General features: G+C 36.1%; 1 pseudogene; it reads right to left on the bottom strand.

The window, feature by feature from the left end:
- Positions 1-14933, bottom strand: part of LOC116895938 — a 109934-nt pseudogene extending 95001 nt beyond the window's left edge.
- Positions 14934-15889: the final 956 nt, after the last annotated feature.

Raw genomic sequence — 15889 nt, 5'->3', positions numbered from 1 at the left:
ATAATTTCTGGTGATAAGTCTGGTATAATTCTGACAGGTCTGTCTTTATGTGTTAGTTGACCTTTTTCCCTTACTGCTTTTAATATTCTTTCTTTGTTTTGTGCATTTGAGTATTTTGAGTATGGGAGGAATTTCTTTTCTGGCCCAATCTATTTGGAGTTTTGTTGACTCTTTATATGTGAGCACTTTTATGGTTATCTCTTTCTTTAAGTTTCAGAAGTTTTCTTCTGTAATTGTGTTGAAGATATTTACTGGACTTTTAACTTGGCATTCTTCACTCTCTTCTATACCTATTATCCTTAGGTTTGATCATCTCATCGTGTCCTAAATTTCCTGGATGTTTTGGATTAGGAACCTTTTGCATTTTACATTTTCTTTGATGGTTGTGTCAAAGTCTTTGATGGTATCTTGTGCCTCTGAGATTCTCTTTTCTATCTCTTGTATTCTGTTGGTGATGCTTGCATCTATGAGTCCTCATCTCTTTCCTGGATTTTCTAACTTCAGCGTTGTCTTCCTTTGTGATTTCTTTATTGTTTCTATTTCTATTTTTAAACCCTGGATGGTTATGTGTAATTCCTTCACCTGTTTGGTTGTGTTTTTCTATAATGCTTTAAAGTATTTGTGTGTGTGTGTGTGTGTGTGTGTGTGTGTGTGTGTGTGTGCGCGCGCACGCGTGTGTGAGTGTTTTAAGGGCATCTACTTATTTACCTGTGTTGTCCTGTATTTCTTTAAGGGAGTTATTTATGTCTTTCTTAAAGTCCTATATCATCATCATGAAATGTGATTTTAAATCCAAATCTTGCTTTTCTGGTGTGTTGCTATATCCAGTATTTGCTTTGGTGGGAGAACTGGACTCTGATGATGCCATGTAGTCTCCCCATGGGATTTAGGTACAGAGAGCTCTTCTCTCAGGTGTGTCAGTGCTACTGGAGGCCAGCTTTCATCTCCCTGGATACAGGTAGAAAGCAATTTTTCAGCTTACTATAACACCAGCAAATTGTCTGGAGTAACTTTTTAAGAAATATGACTGGGGCACACAGTTGTAAAAATTATGAGACAAAATTAGATGGTAACACTACTTTTGGGTAGGTAGCAGGACAATAAAAAAAAGTTCCTGACTCATAACAAGTACTCCAAGAACTCATGGCAAATTAATTCCATGTAACCCATAGCCAGGAAACAAAAGAAAGAGAAGAGTGCTGAGATCCCACAGTCCCTGCAAATGTACACCACATAATGGGCTACTTCCTCTTCCACCTCTGAAAGATTCTACTACACTTCAGGAGCACTACTGTGGACAGTAAGTCTTTCACACAAAAGCATTCACAAAGAATTCCAGTTTCAATCATTAATCATATCTCTATATCATTGAAGTTATCATACTGCTGAGAAAAGTGGGTAGGAACAATCACAGAAATAGTAATGGGTGAGGGAGGGAGAGAGGAAACAAGGAAGGATGAAAAGAAGGAAGGGATAGACAGAAGAAAGGAAGGAGGAAAGAAGGGGGAGTGAGGAAGGAAGAAAACCTAAAGAGAACTGTCCCTGTAATAAAGAAAACACTAACATAGTAGACTGTTAAAATTAAATTAGGAAGCTTGCTTTAAATATCAGCACTCTATCACATTCTCCAAAATGGAGTAGCACATGGAACTACATATCTTCCTTTCCTTAAATTGTTTTATTTTATTTTTATATGTGTGGGTATTTTTCTGCACTATGCATCCACTGTGTATGTACCTGTACACTTGGAAGCTAGAGGATGGCATCAAATTGCTTATAACTGGAGTTACAGATGTTTTGGAGCTGTTGTGCAGATGCAGGAATGGAATTCAGATCCTCTAGAAGAAATTTTCTAACCACTAAACCATTTCTCCAGCCTTATCATTACATTCTTTATAAAGTATTTAGAAGTACTATTAATGGTGTAAATTCTTTGTTGATTGAAAATAGTATTTCTGAGACCTACACTGCCATTTGAAATGCTTTTATTCATGCCACACTGAGAAAGATACTTGAATTAACTTTTACAAACAGCAGAGTTAAATACAATTAACTCTTTATTTTTTAAAAAAAAATAGTTATTCAATATGTGGATTTTATCCAGATGTTTTGGTCAGGATATTAATTGATGAAGAGGAGCAAGAAAAGGGTAGAATATCAATCACATCTACCACTTTTCAATGCCCATAATAAAAATGTATTAGTAAAGAGGATGAGACCATGAAAACTAAACAATGAATCAATGATTGTTGACAGTGATTTTTGCATTATACCATTATCACATTATACCATTATCACAGATAATGGTAAATGGATGTTATTAATTCCTTTATTCCTTAAGAACTAATTTTGGAAATTTTTGTCTTATAGCTGTAAGCTTTTGTTCATGCACACATACACTTCTGAAGCATGTGCAGTAATTTGTCACTAATAAAGCAAACATAAATGATTTTATTGCAAACCAACAGCAAGACTGAGCATGTACCTTGCAGCAGATGTTCATATTGTTGAAACAGTACTTTGATAGCAATGAAATAGTACAAAATTTTGTCCAAAATTGACCATATAATCGGTCACAAAACAGGTTTCAACAGATACAGGAAGATAGAAAAAAACCCAAGCATCCTATCAGAACACCACGCACTAAGACTGGTCTTCAATAAGAAGTTGAACAATGCTCTTCTCAATTACAATTTGATCATGGAAGAAATAAAGAAAGAAATTAGAGACTTATTAGAATTTAGTGAAAATGAAGATACAATATTCCCATACTTATGAGACACAATGAAAGTGGTACTAAGAGGAAAACTCATAGCTCTGAGTGCCTCCAAAAAGAACCAGGAGAGAGCATATGTCAGCAGCTTAACGCAAACCTTAAAGCTCTAGAATAAAAAGAAATATATAAACCCTAGAGGAGTAGAAGGCAGGAAATAATCAAACTCAGCTGAAATCAAACAAGTAGAAACAAAAAGGACTATACAAAGAATCAACAAAAGCAGGAGCTGGTTCTTTGAGAAAATCAACAAGATAGATAAACCCTTAGCCAGACTAACCAGAAGTCACAGAGAGTACATCCAAATTAAGAAAATCAGAAATGAAAAGGGAGACATAACTACAGAATCTGAAGATTTAAAAAAATCATCAGATCCTACTAAAAAAGCCTATATTCAACAAAACTGGAAAATCTGGAGATAATGGACAATTTTCTAGACAGATAATAGGTACCAAAGTTAAATCAGGAACAAATCAACTATCTAAACAACCCCATAACTCCTAAAGAAATAGAAGAAGTTATTAAAAGTCTCCCAACCAAAAAGAGCCCAGGTCCAGATGGGTTCAGTGCAGAATTCTATCAGACCTTAATAGAAGACTTCATACCAATACTATCCAAACTATTCCACAAAATAGAAACAGACAGAGTTCTACCAAATTTTGTCTATGAAGCCACAATTACTCATACACCTAAACCACACAAAGACCCAACAAAGAAAGAGAACTTCAGACCAATTTCCTTTATAAATATTGATGCAAAATTACTCAATAAAATTCTTGCAAGCCGAATCCAAGAACACATCAAAATGATCATCCATAATGATCAAGTAGGCTTGATCCCAGGGATGCAAGGAAATCCATCAATGTAATCCACTATATAAACAAACTCAAAGGGGGAAAAAAAACCCACACATTTCATCATTTCATTAGATGCTGAGAAAGCATTTGACAAAATTCAACACTCCTTCATGATAAAAGTCCTGGAAAGATCAGGAATTCAAGGCCCATATATAAACATAGTAAAAACAATATACAGCAAACTGTTAGCTACCATCAAACTAAATGGAGAGAATCAATCCCACTAAAATCAGAGACTAGACAAGACTGCCCACTCTCTCCCTACTTATTCAATATAGTACTCAGAGCCCTAGCTAGAGCAATCAGACAGCAAAAGGAAGTCAAAGGGATACAAATTGGAAGGGAAGAAATCAAAATATCACTATTTGCAGATGATATGATAGTGTACTGAAGTGACCCCAAAAGTTCCATCAGAGAACTACTTAACCTGATAAACAACTTCAGCAAAGTGTCAGGGTATAAAATTAAGTCAAAGAAATCAGTAGCCTTCCTCTACTCAAAGTATAAACATGCTGAGAAGGAAATTAAGGAAATGACACTCTTCACCATAGTCCCAAATAATATAAAATATCTTGGTGTGACTTTAACCAAGTGAAAGAGAAAGATCTGAATGACAAGAACGTCAATTCTCTGATGAAAGAAATTAAAGATCTCAGAAGATGGAAAGATCTTCCATGCTCTTGGATTGGTGAATTAATATATAGAACATTTTTCCAAAAAAAAAAGGAATTCTTTTTTTTTTTTTTCCAAGTTTTTTTATTAATGCAATTCCCTTTCGGTTTCTAAACACATGGGATTCAGTGCCTCCCCCAACAATAGTTCACAGTCTTAGCAGGAAACTGGTGCTCTTGCTAGGATATTCATTTTATATGGTTCAGAGTCCAGGGTCAGTCAAAGTCTTTAATTAGTCCCTGGAAGCTCTGGTTGTTTGGCATTTTGAAAGGAAGCATCTTCAGTTCTTCTCTGATTCCCAACGGGGTCCTATTCTCAAATCAGTGGTTTGCTGCCTACTCAATTCTTTATAGATATAGAAAGCAATTTGCAAGTTCATTTGAAATAACAAAAAACCCAAGATAGTGAAAACTGTACTCAAAAATAATAGAACTTCTGGGGGAATCACCATCCCTGATTTCAAGCAATATCACAGAGCAATTGTCATAAAAACTATTTGGTATTGGTACAGAGACAGGCAGGTCAGTGGAACAGAATTGAAGACTCAGAAATGAACCCACACACCTATAGTCACTTGATCTTTAACAACGGAGCTAAAACCATCCAATGGAAGAAAGATAGCATTTTCAACAAATGGTGCTAGTTCAACTGGAAGTCAGCATGTAAAAGAATGCAAATCAATCTATTCTTATCACCATGTACAAAGTTTAAGTCCAAGTGGATCAAGGACCTCCACATCAAACCAGATACACTCAAATTAATAGAAGGAAAAGTGGGGAAGAGTCGAACACATGGGGAAATTTTCCTGAATAAAACAGCAATGGCTAATGCTCTCAGATCAAGAATTGACAAATGAGAACTCATAAAACTGCAAAACTTTTGTAAAGCAAGAGTCACTGCCATTAGGACAAAACAGCAACCAAGAGATTGGGAAAATCTTTACTAATCCTATGTCTGATAAAGGACTAATATCCAAAATATACAAAGTACTCAAGAAGTTAAACTCCAGAGAGCCAAATGACCCTATTAAAAATTGGGCACAGAGCTAAAACAAAACATTCTCAGGTGAGGATTATTGAATGACCAAAAAGCACCTAAAGAAATGTTCAACATCCATAGTCATCAGGGAAATGCAAATCTAAACAACCCTGAGATTCCACCTCACATCAGTCAAAATGGCTAAGATAAAAAACTCAGGAGACAGCAGATGCTGGTGAGGATGTTGAGAAAGAGGAGCACTCCTCCTTTGGTGATGGGATTGCAGACTGGTACACCACTCTGGAAATCAGTCTGGAGGTTCCTCAGAAAATTGGACATCCCACTACCTGGGGACCCAGCTACATCACTCTTAGGCATATATCCAAAAGATGCTCCAACATACAACAAAGACACATGATCCACCATGTTCATAGCAGCCCTATTTGTAATAGCCAGAAGCTAAAAAGTACCCAAGATGCCCTTCAACAGAGGAATGGATACAGAAAGTGTGGTACATCTACACAATGGAGTACTACTCAGCCATTAAAAATAATGACTTCATGAAATTCATAGGCAAATAGATGTAACTAGAAAATATCACCCTGAATGATGTAACCCAATCATAGGAAACGGCACATGTTATGCATTCATTAATAAGTGAATATTAGCCCAAATGCTTGAATCATCCACACAGACTACATGAATGACTCTCAAGACTCTCACAGACTCTCAAGAATGACTAAAATGTGGATGCTTCACTCCTTCTTTAAAAAGGGAACAAAAATATCCATAGGAGGTGATAGGGAGAAAAGAAAAGAAATAGTACAAAATTTTAACTTAAATTGAAAAAAGAAAAAATATGAGAAATCCAAATAGTAATTTCAGCTATTGTAACTCCTTGTGTAAAACTCTAAATTTGTGAAGATTTCTTCTCTCCTTTTAAAAACAGCTATAGGGTTTAGCATTTTTTAAATTTTTAATTATTAACACTACCACTATTATTATCTTCTGGTTGTGTGCACATTCGTGTGTATGTGAATGTTTCAACAAACATGTGAAGATCACAAGACATGTTTTTCAGTTCTATTTCTAAATTTTTTAAAACTTAATATGACCTGTGTATAACTGTCTGCTTAGACACATATACAGATCTAATATGAACTGTGTGTGCCTGTACCATCAGTGGACACAAAAGGACATCTGCATTCCCTAGAACTGAAATTACAAACTATTGTGGGCTGCCAGGTGCTCATTTCTAGACAAGAACAGCAAGTGCTTCCAGTCACCAAGTAATCTGTCTAGCCACCTCTTTCTGTCATACTGGGATAGTATTTTGCTTGTTTCCCCTACTGCACAGTGCTTTATTATGTAGGCCAGTGGTTCTCAATCTTCATAATGCTGTAACCCTTTAATATACTTCCTCATGTTATGGTGACTCCCAACCATAAAATATTTTGTTGCTACTTTATAACTGTAACCGGGTGTATTATGAATTATAATGCAAATATTTGACATACAGGGTTTCTGACATGTGATTCCTGTGAAGGAGTGATTTGACACCCCAGGGGCCTCAACCCCTAGGTTGAGAAACAGTAACCTAGGCAATCTCTCCAAAGATTCTGGATGATTTTTCTTATCTTTATATCTTATCTCACTGAAGAATCTGGGACTAAAGCTGTGCACAGCCATATCTTGGTTTTTAATATGGATTCTGGATCTTGAACTCAAGTTGTCATGCCTCTACAGTAAGCACTTTTTTCTGCTGAGCATCACGTGGTCAAAGGTAGATATTTCTAAATAACATTCCTCACAATATTTGTGCTTTTACTGTCATAATCATAGGCTTTCATTATGGCTTCTATTGTCTGTATAATATTTCAAAGTTTTGATAGATCTTGTGCAGTTTTATGGATGACTAAATTTTTGTCCTCATTCTGAGAAGCACAATATGGTAAACCGTTAAACAATCTTTATTGACCACTCAACTTAACAAGAGCAGTTAACTCTCTTCACTGACCACTCAGAATTAATGTTTTGAAATATATCCCATTAATGTTTTGAAATATATCCTTTCAAAAGGTCAATTTTACATGATACATTTCATAAATTTTTCTAGCTTCCTTTTGCAGGAGTAAATATTCACATGGTTAAGTGCCATGTAAAATTTTGTCAAATGTTTATATTATGAGTGATTCCTACTCACTCAGTAGTATTGTTTTCTGACTGATCTCTTACCTGTGTTACAGTAAATAGACGAATAACCACAGATTTCTTGGGCCCTAATGAACAAGGAAGAAACAGGCCTATTGCCTCTTGATAGACAAGAAGAATATACCAATATTGAGGCTGAAGACATGACTCACAGTTGGCTGGTTATTGTTCTTCCAAAGAAAATAGCTCAGTTCTAAGCACCCACATTGAGTAGCTCACAACCACCTGTAACTCCATCGCTCAGGGATCCAACATCCTCTTCAGATTTCCGTGGCACCTACATAGACATAGCACTCATAACCACAAAGAACGAAATGTTAATAGAAACCAAAAAGTTTATACAGATATTATAAATTTCTGTTTACATGATTATTTACAGTTTTGATCATTTTGTAGTTAGACCTTTCCTTAAATTATGAACAGAAATATTTGGGTTCTTGGGATTGATGTCAGGTCATCAGATTTGACATCAAGTGTCTTTTATCACTGAGCCATCTCACCAGCCTTATTCGTATTGTTTTAAAAAAGTTACATAAATAATAAACACATTCTCAAAAAAACAAATTACAATCAGTTAATTAGGTTCACAGAGCTCAGTGATATTTTTGTGATGCTGCTATCACTATTTGGGCCAATATTTGATGAATTCTGAAAAATATATCACATATATGATGGTGTAAAGATGTTTAGAAGCAGTAGTTTATCAAAAACATCAAAAAATCCTTAATAAGATATATCTGCCCCTCTTGTTAATTTTGCACTTGTTGAAAGAGGACAAAAAATGTTACCATTTCTATTCATGGGGTTTTCGCACTGATATTTATTAATATAAAGAAGAAGAAACCAAAACCTAGTAGTGAAAATATTTCATTGGTTTAACAAAGGCAAATAATACAGGCTTTTTGTTAAACAGTGGTAGAATTGTATTTTTAATTAAGATTCAGAATATGCACTTGAGATATCTATAGTTATTATTACTTTGACTTTGCATTTTAATTCCATATTTAATTTACACTGACATATAATAAATATATAAGAAGGTATATAGCTGTATGATTCAAACTGAAGAAAGCAGGGCAAAGTCCTGGATGAGAGAATTCCTGAGCAAATATGTATCACTGACATTACAATGGCCATGTCAACAAGTCCATAGCCTCAGATCCATAGGAGTTTTTCCACTGAGAATGACACTCAGAAGCAAATGGCAAAGCCTTCCCTCTGTAGGGAAGCTTTGTAGCTGTAGGTGGTGCATACAGAAAATATCAAGCATAGCCTTCTTTCTTCTGGAAAGCATGAAGACAGCTCACCTACAGAAACCATGCCTACTGAGATTAGCTAAGTCTGTCTCCTTGGTCAATTTGTAACCGCACAAACCCTGCCTCCTTCTTTATGTGTAATAACACCACATTCTTGCTCAGCTCTATACAATAACCTTGCCTCCATGTCTGACTGTATTTCATAAGCATTCTGTGCTTCTACGACACTGTGGTTTCTCCATCTGAGAGCCTACACCACCCAATATCAGCTTTCTTTCTACATGTCTGTGTGCCCTTGAATCATTCATTCCTTCTTTTCCGCTAATCAGGCTAAGTCCCTGGAGATTTTGCATAAACATAGAATCAGGCATTACCACATACTGAATGTACTCAGAAAGCTACTGTTCAGAGTGAGCAATGATATTGGCAATGCTCTCAGGGTCCTGTTCTTTTCTGTTCCCATCACCACTTTCCCTACTTCTAAAGGTGCCTACACTTCAGGATTCTGAAACCACTCACCACACTCTCTGCCTCTTTCTCTGTCTCTGTCTCTGTCTCTGTCTCTGTCTCTCTCTCTCTCTGTGTCTCTCTGTATCTCTCTGTCTCTGTATCTCTGTCTCTGTCTCTCTATCTGTGTGTGTGTGTGTGCCTGTGTGTGTGTGTGTATCAGTCATTTCATTGCTATGAAGAGACAATATGACCAGGGCAGCTCTTTTTTTTTTCTTTTTTTTTTTATTTATTTTTTTATACTGGGAAATATTTCTTATATACATTTTGAGTGTTATTCCCTTTCCGGTTTCTGGAAGAACCAGAGTTCCCTATATCTTGATCTGAAGGTGCCCTCCCACCTCCCCCCATTTGCCAGAGGGAATCAGACAGGCTAGAATTTTTCACTAGGGGGTTCAAAATAGGACCTCAAAACCCCTTCCACTGGTGACACATTTCCTCCAACAAATTCATTGCTACCTATTCAACAAGTCCATTATAGTCTTTGGTAGTGCCTTTCCCTGGAAGCTCTGTGGAAAAGCATTTTGTACATATAGTGGGGTCTCAGCCTATTCAACCAATCTTCAGTGTCTTTCTCTGATTCCTTCACATGGGGTCCCTGATTCTGTTCAGACATTTGTGGAATTAAGAAATCTGTATTTCTGTATTCTGGCTGTGTCTCTGACTATCACACTTCTGCACTTTTTGAATCATCCATCTTGACCTAATTTGGCTGTATTTTATTAGACTGCCTGGCTCAGTGAATGGATGTTCCTTCAGGAGTCTCTGTTTTTCTTCCTTCCCTGCCAAGGGATTAGAAAATGCATTCCCCTTTAAAGATGGGTTCAATGGGTCCATTTTTATTTTGATCATCTGTCTTCAAGTTTCAGCTTTTTCTAGGCATTTATATAATTCAGGCATACAGAGGGCTAAGGAGCCACTCTTCAATAGTGCACACTGGACCATGTATGTCTTTCTGTGCAATTGTTCTTAGCTCATCAGGATCTTATTTTGAGTTCTCTAGTCTTTTCAGGGCAGCTCTTATGAAAAACTTTATGAGGCTGGATATCATCATACTTTGAATGACATGCAGCAAAGGCAGATTTGATGCTTCAGTTCATATGTTGATCTGAAAGGACAGAACCATCATCTAAGTTTCCCTCTGTCTGGAAACCAAGCCCTCTTCTACAACAACAACACAGCTGGTTTGATCACTCTGAGAACTCACCAATTGACAAGACCTCTGGACAAAGTCTCAATGTCTACTTCAACAAGTCATGACATCCTAAAAGCCTGTTCCCTGTTAAAGTTATTTAAACACATGAATCAGTTGGGGATCCATTATTCAACCCATCACAGTGTGTGCATGATGAAACAGTTCACTTTCCCATGTGGAAGGTGAAGATTGATGTTGACATTTAGGAAGGCAGAAATCAGTTGGTTGCTGGGCATCTTGTACTTTCACCTACATTTGAATCAGGATATCAGTCCATTGACCACCTAGATTTGAGTAAAGTCTTTTCCCAAATGATGCCTTTTCTTTGAACTTTCAGGAGTTCTTTTTTTGTGTCCTTACAGATTAGAAATGCATGCAAACAGATGACTTTTACATAGGAACAACAAGAATCCAGCTCTTGTTTTTGCCAGGGTCTTTAGTAAGAAAAGGGCAATTTACTGACCAAACTATCTCTCAAGTCCATTGACTTCTAGCTTTTTCATTAGAAAATTTATATAATGCAAAAACCAGAGAGTCATGAGAGGAATCCAACTGTTCCTAGCACTCTGGTTTCAAAGCCTAAAAATACAAATGTTCTTGGAAATGTTAGTCTGTCACTATGAGTTTCTAGTCTTTTAGATCAAGACCCTTTGGAACCTAGGAGTAGGCTACTTGGTCTTTGAGTGACAGTGTACAAACACTTCAGTGTTGCAGCCAAGAGGACAGAACCATCATCTGAGTTTCCCTCTATCTGGAAACCAACCCCTCTTCTATCACAACAACACAGCTGGTTTGAACACTCTGAGAACTCACCAATTGAAAAGACCTCTGGACAAAGTGCCTCAATGTCTACTCCAGGAACTCTTTTTGAAAGCAGATCCAAACAGCCTGTTCCAGATGTCTCTCTGTTGTTGTATTATCTTAAAACAAAACAAGTTTTTGTCTTTTGACCATTAGGTAACACCTCAAGTGCCCCAGATATTCAATATCTTGAAACAGTTCACTTTCCCAGTAATTCAAGAGAAAAGCTGAAGATTGATGTAAAGAGAGGTTTTAGGAAGAGTCAGTGGTTGGTGAAATGAGCATGTGCTTCTTATTTCTAGCTACATAAGCAGACAGCAGACGTCTCTTCTAGTCCATTGACCACCAGTGTTGCAACATTAGGCCCAGTAAAAGTCTTCTCCCAAATGATGTTTTCTTTGCCAACTTTCAATTTTTTTGTGTCCTATACAGATAGGGTGTGCTAAGCTGGCAAACAGATGAAGCAACAAAAGAACAACAAGAAACACAGTGAATGTCTTGCCAGGCTCTGCAGTAAGAAGAGGGCAGCTGCAGACAGAAACAGGCCTGCTACCTTTTAGCATATGATGGCACTGACTTCTACCAGTAACTGCTGCAGAAAGCATCTACTGACAATTAAACCATAAGCGTCCAAGCTGTGCACCCCTATTGAAGTGTTCTTAACGTCTCTGGTTTCTAAATTCAAGAAATACAAGTTTCAATTCTCAAGACATGTCACTATGAGTTTCTGAGTCTGCTTCCCAGATCACAGACCTTTGACTTTCGTAAACCCAGGACCACCAACTTTCAAAGAGCCCATCTATTTGTGACTTCCAGTCATACAGAGCAAAAGGAGCCCAGTCATTTTACTGATGCAGCTATCATCTGCATCCCGCTGTTGAGGATGTCTGTTTTTGTCCAGTTGGGGACAATTACAAATTCCTTGTACATGAGCATCTGCTGATGAATATTTGGATTCACACCTATAAGCTATTAGTGCCAGTGATATGCAACACAGCATGAATACACTCAGTTTTGAAAGCAGATGCAAACAGGTTTCAGATGTCTTCTAACAATGCAAAAGCAGGTGTGTTGACATCCTACATGTTCTACACCTCAATATCATGGACTTCCTGCCCTTATCTTTTTTAATTCAATAAAAACTCTTAGAAACCATTGAGGGCACAGGAATTTTGAAAAGAATAAATAAAATAACCCTCACAAAATATTTGAGTCTGATAATTCTAGAAATAAAACAAAAAGTGAAACTTACAAAACCTGAAGAACTACAAATAGGTTTCATTCAACCTCTCCAAATCACATATTCAAAAGAATCTAATGCTTTCTTTATATTCATTCATTCACTCATTTAACTTTAATATTGCTGAGAAATATGCGGGATGTTACAGGCACACAATCAAACAAACTATAGTACCCATTATCAAGACTGGTGACAAGCTGGAGGACCACATGTATTCTTACAAACCAGTAAAAGTACAAGGATATTACTGAATGAGAGAAGGAAGCCACACTTAGACACCTTCCCATTGTGATACATTTAAGCTGATTTGTGGCCTGAATACAAAAGGTAGCACTAACACAGGTTTGGTGTGTTCAATGCAATTGCTCTCCCTGCTCAATTTCCTTTGCTACCTTCCCACAAAGGCTAGAACTGTTAACATTGTTGAATTCTCAGTCATTTCCTACAATCATCCAGAGATCTGCTGAGCTGTCTGAGCTCTCATCTGTCTGTTTTCTGCTCTTTGAAGTAATACAAGACAAATCTAAAGTATTTTCTGTAACTTTACATCCTTTCTCCATTAAAAAGAAAAGCCCCAAGTTTTCAAATGTACTAAAAGGAAAAAAAATATGTGATAAAGTTTAAAGAACGCTGTGCTAAGTAGAGACAATGAAAAACGTGCCTGGAATAAAGATACTTGAGACATGGTATCTTGGTACCATGGTAGACATGGTAGCCTGAGAAAATGGTGTGAGCATGCTCTCTCCCCAGCTCAGGATGCTTCTTGCACTTAGGAGAGGAGGAGACAACTGAGGGAGAGAATTGCAATTTAACAAAAACATGTCCTCTCCAGGAAGAGGATAAAAAATGGTTCCAAGTTATTAAAAATAAAATAAGTGTTCCATAAAAGCATAAGAATTTGATTGAAAGAGATTATTTCATTCACAAGTTTTCTGCAATTATTAATTCCATGTAGTTCTTTCAAAAATAAAGGTATCAAATAACCTTTGCAATAGTGTCCAAAATGTAAAAGAAAGCTACAGTTCTAGCCAAAGAACTGTATTAAATCTTCCTAGGTGTGTTAACTTTCTGTAAATGTGGCAAGGTCAGAGTTTTCATTCTGATAGGAAGGGAAGACACAAGGGATTTTCATGTTTCAATTTATTTAGTGACACTGAAATTATTTGATGGGAGATGTTTATTGGAGGATACACCGACGCAGCACAATCAAGGCCCAAATAAATATGAATCAAAATCAAATATATCCTAAAATATTTAATTTCATTTTAAAATGTGAAGTTATAGAAAGTCATTATAAAACCATAATATTCATGAATCAAGAATGAAAAATAACAAAAAAATCTGCCAATTGCACACTAAATATAATTTTTGGAAGGAAACTATTCCTACATGTACTAGGGAAAAATTAACTCTTTACAGTACTTCTTTATACTTGCATTTCTTGTGGACCTTTGTTGTAACAATTTTATATTCAGAAAATAGTTGAAGAATTTTAAATTAAGTATATAAATAAACACAAAACAACTTAGTTTGTGATCATTTTTTAGAAAAAAATCTGTACTAAGAGAGTTAATAAGAAAAATGATACAACTTCATGACTAGGAAAAAATAGAATTAGCAATTTTGAATGTTAACACTACAATCTTAGCAACTGAGGTTAAAACACAGCACAAATAATTATATATCTCTCATCTTCTGTAAATTCACTGGGGAGTTCTCAGCTCTTAAGGTTATTTGTCATGAAGAATTTGAACAAGAAATTTAAATTAAAAAATGGTTGGAAAACCTCAACAGTAGTTTTTAATTTAATGAACAAAATAGAGATCCTATTATTTCCAATCATTAATGAAAATTAACACATAATATTTAAGATATCTAACAATGAAAATTCTAAAGTGAAGCAGAAAAATAAACTCAAGCTTATGTGATTCTTGTTCTTTGTGCTTATAAGATGAATGCAGAATAAGATGAAAACTTTTAAGTCACAAATATTCTTTAAATTATTTCTACATAAAATATTTCCATGACTACAGCATGCAAAAGTAAGTGTTTTTTGTTAATTGTATTAAGCAAATTGGTTCTTTCAGGAACTATATTCATACTAGTGATGGAGAAATCTTTTCAAATACAGCATGTCCAGACAAGAAAATCAAGAAGCGTAGTCATCCAAAATATAACCAGAGAAATAAATATATGCCAGACTAAGAATTGCAAAATGAGTTGTTATATATTCTAGCTATCCCATATAAAGGACAAACAAACTTGGTATTTTATTTACAATCTGTAAGCCTACATGAGACAGATCTTGACCTAACTTACATCCCTGCCATATGTCCCTGTTCCTTGCTGTTTCACTCTCACCCGGGTTATGCTCAGGGTCCACTTCTCCTGGACACAAGCTCACAATCCATCCAGCTTCGTGGAGATCTTCTCCTCTCTCCATCCTCTTCCCCAACCCCTCTGGTCTCTCCTGAGTCTCCTCACTTGATCCTCAAGTCCCATCTTTCTCTCCCTACTTCCCAATCGCAGGCTCTAGCATTTTATTGACCAATTAACTTTAAATTGGGGAGCAAAGTTTATTTTAAAAAGGATTGTGTATGTTAGAATTCACTGATCTTGGAGCAACCAGATCTTGGGGTATAGAATTTAGAATTTAAATATGTAGCAGGACCAGACGGACCACAAAATAAATCTATGTTGGCTTGAGAAGACTCAGCTAAATTTTGATGAAGGTTCTACAAAAGGTGATTTCTAGAAAAAAAATGAGTATCTAGTATTTCAAGTGGCAAGTCTCTAAGCTATGATGCTATTCAAGCAGCATTGGTTCAAAGTCAAGCACTCAACCTCCTGGCTAGAAAGAGAGAACTAATTTTATAGGAACTATAGCAATCAGGTATTCTTTAAAATATGGTTAATACTGATGATAATTGCATTTATATTATAAGGCAAGGTAACCATAGAAAGACAAATCATATAAGTTAGCATACTGACATATATCTGATAGATAGATTATCTGATAGATACATTGATCTATTTTAATTGAAAATAGATTCTTCTCTCATACAATACCTTCTGACCATAGTTTCCCCTTCATCCTCTCCTCCCAGATTCTATCCACTTCCCTTTTCACCCAGATCTTCTCCTCCATTTCCTCATCAGTAAAGAGCAAGGCTCCAGAAAACAACATTAACTCAGGACAAAACAAGACACAATAAGACAAAGCAAAATTCCTCCTATCATTCATCCATTCATTCTTCATTAATAGTTCCTGTATTTTTGCAACTTTGCAAAAGATAATGAGAAATAGTTTAAATTGGAGCCAAATATAGGTAACCAAGGCCTGAGAATACAAACTGAGGTCACTGCTAATTCCCTGTTCCAACATGGAAGGAATTTTAT

Source organism: Rattus rattus, chromosome 3, assembly GCF_011064425.1.
Source record: "Rattus rattus isolate New Zealand chromosome 3, Rrattus_CSIRO_v1, whole genome shotgun sequence".
Classification (NCBI taxonomy): domain Eukaryota; kingdom Metazoa; phylum Chordata; class Mammalia; order Rodentia; family Muridae; genus Rattus; species Rattus rattus.
The sequence above is the reverse complement of the archived record's forward strand: the minus strand, read 5'-3'. Positions and strand labels throughout refer to the sequence as shown.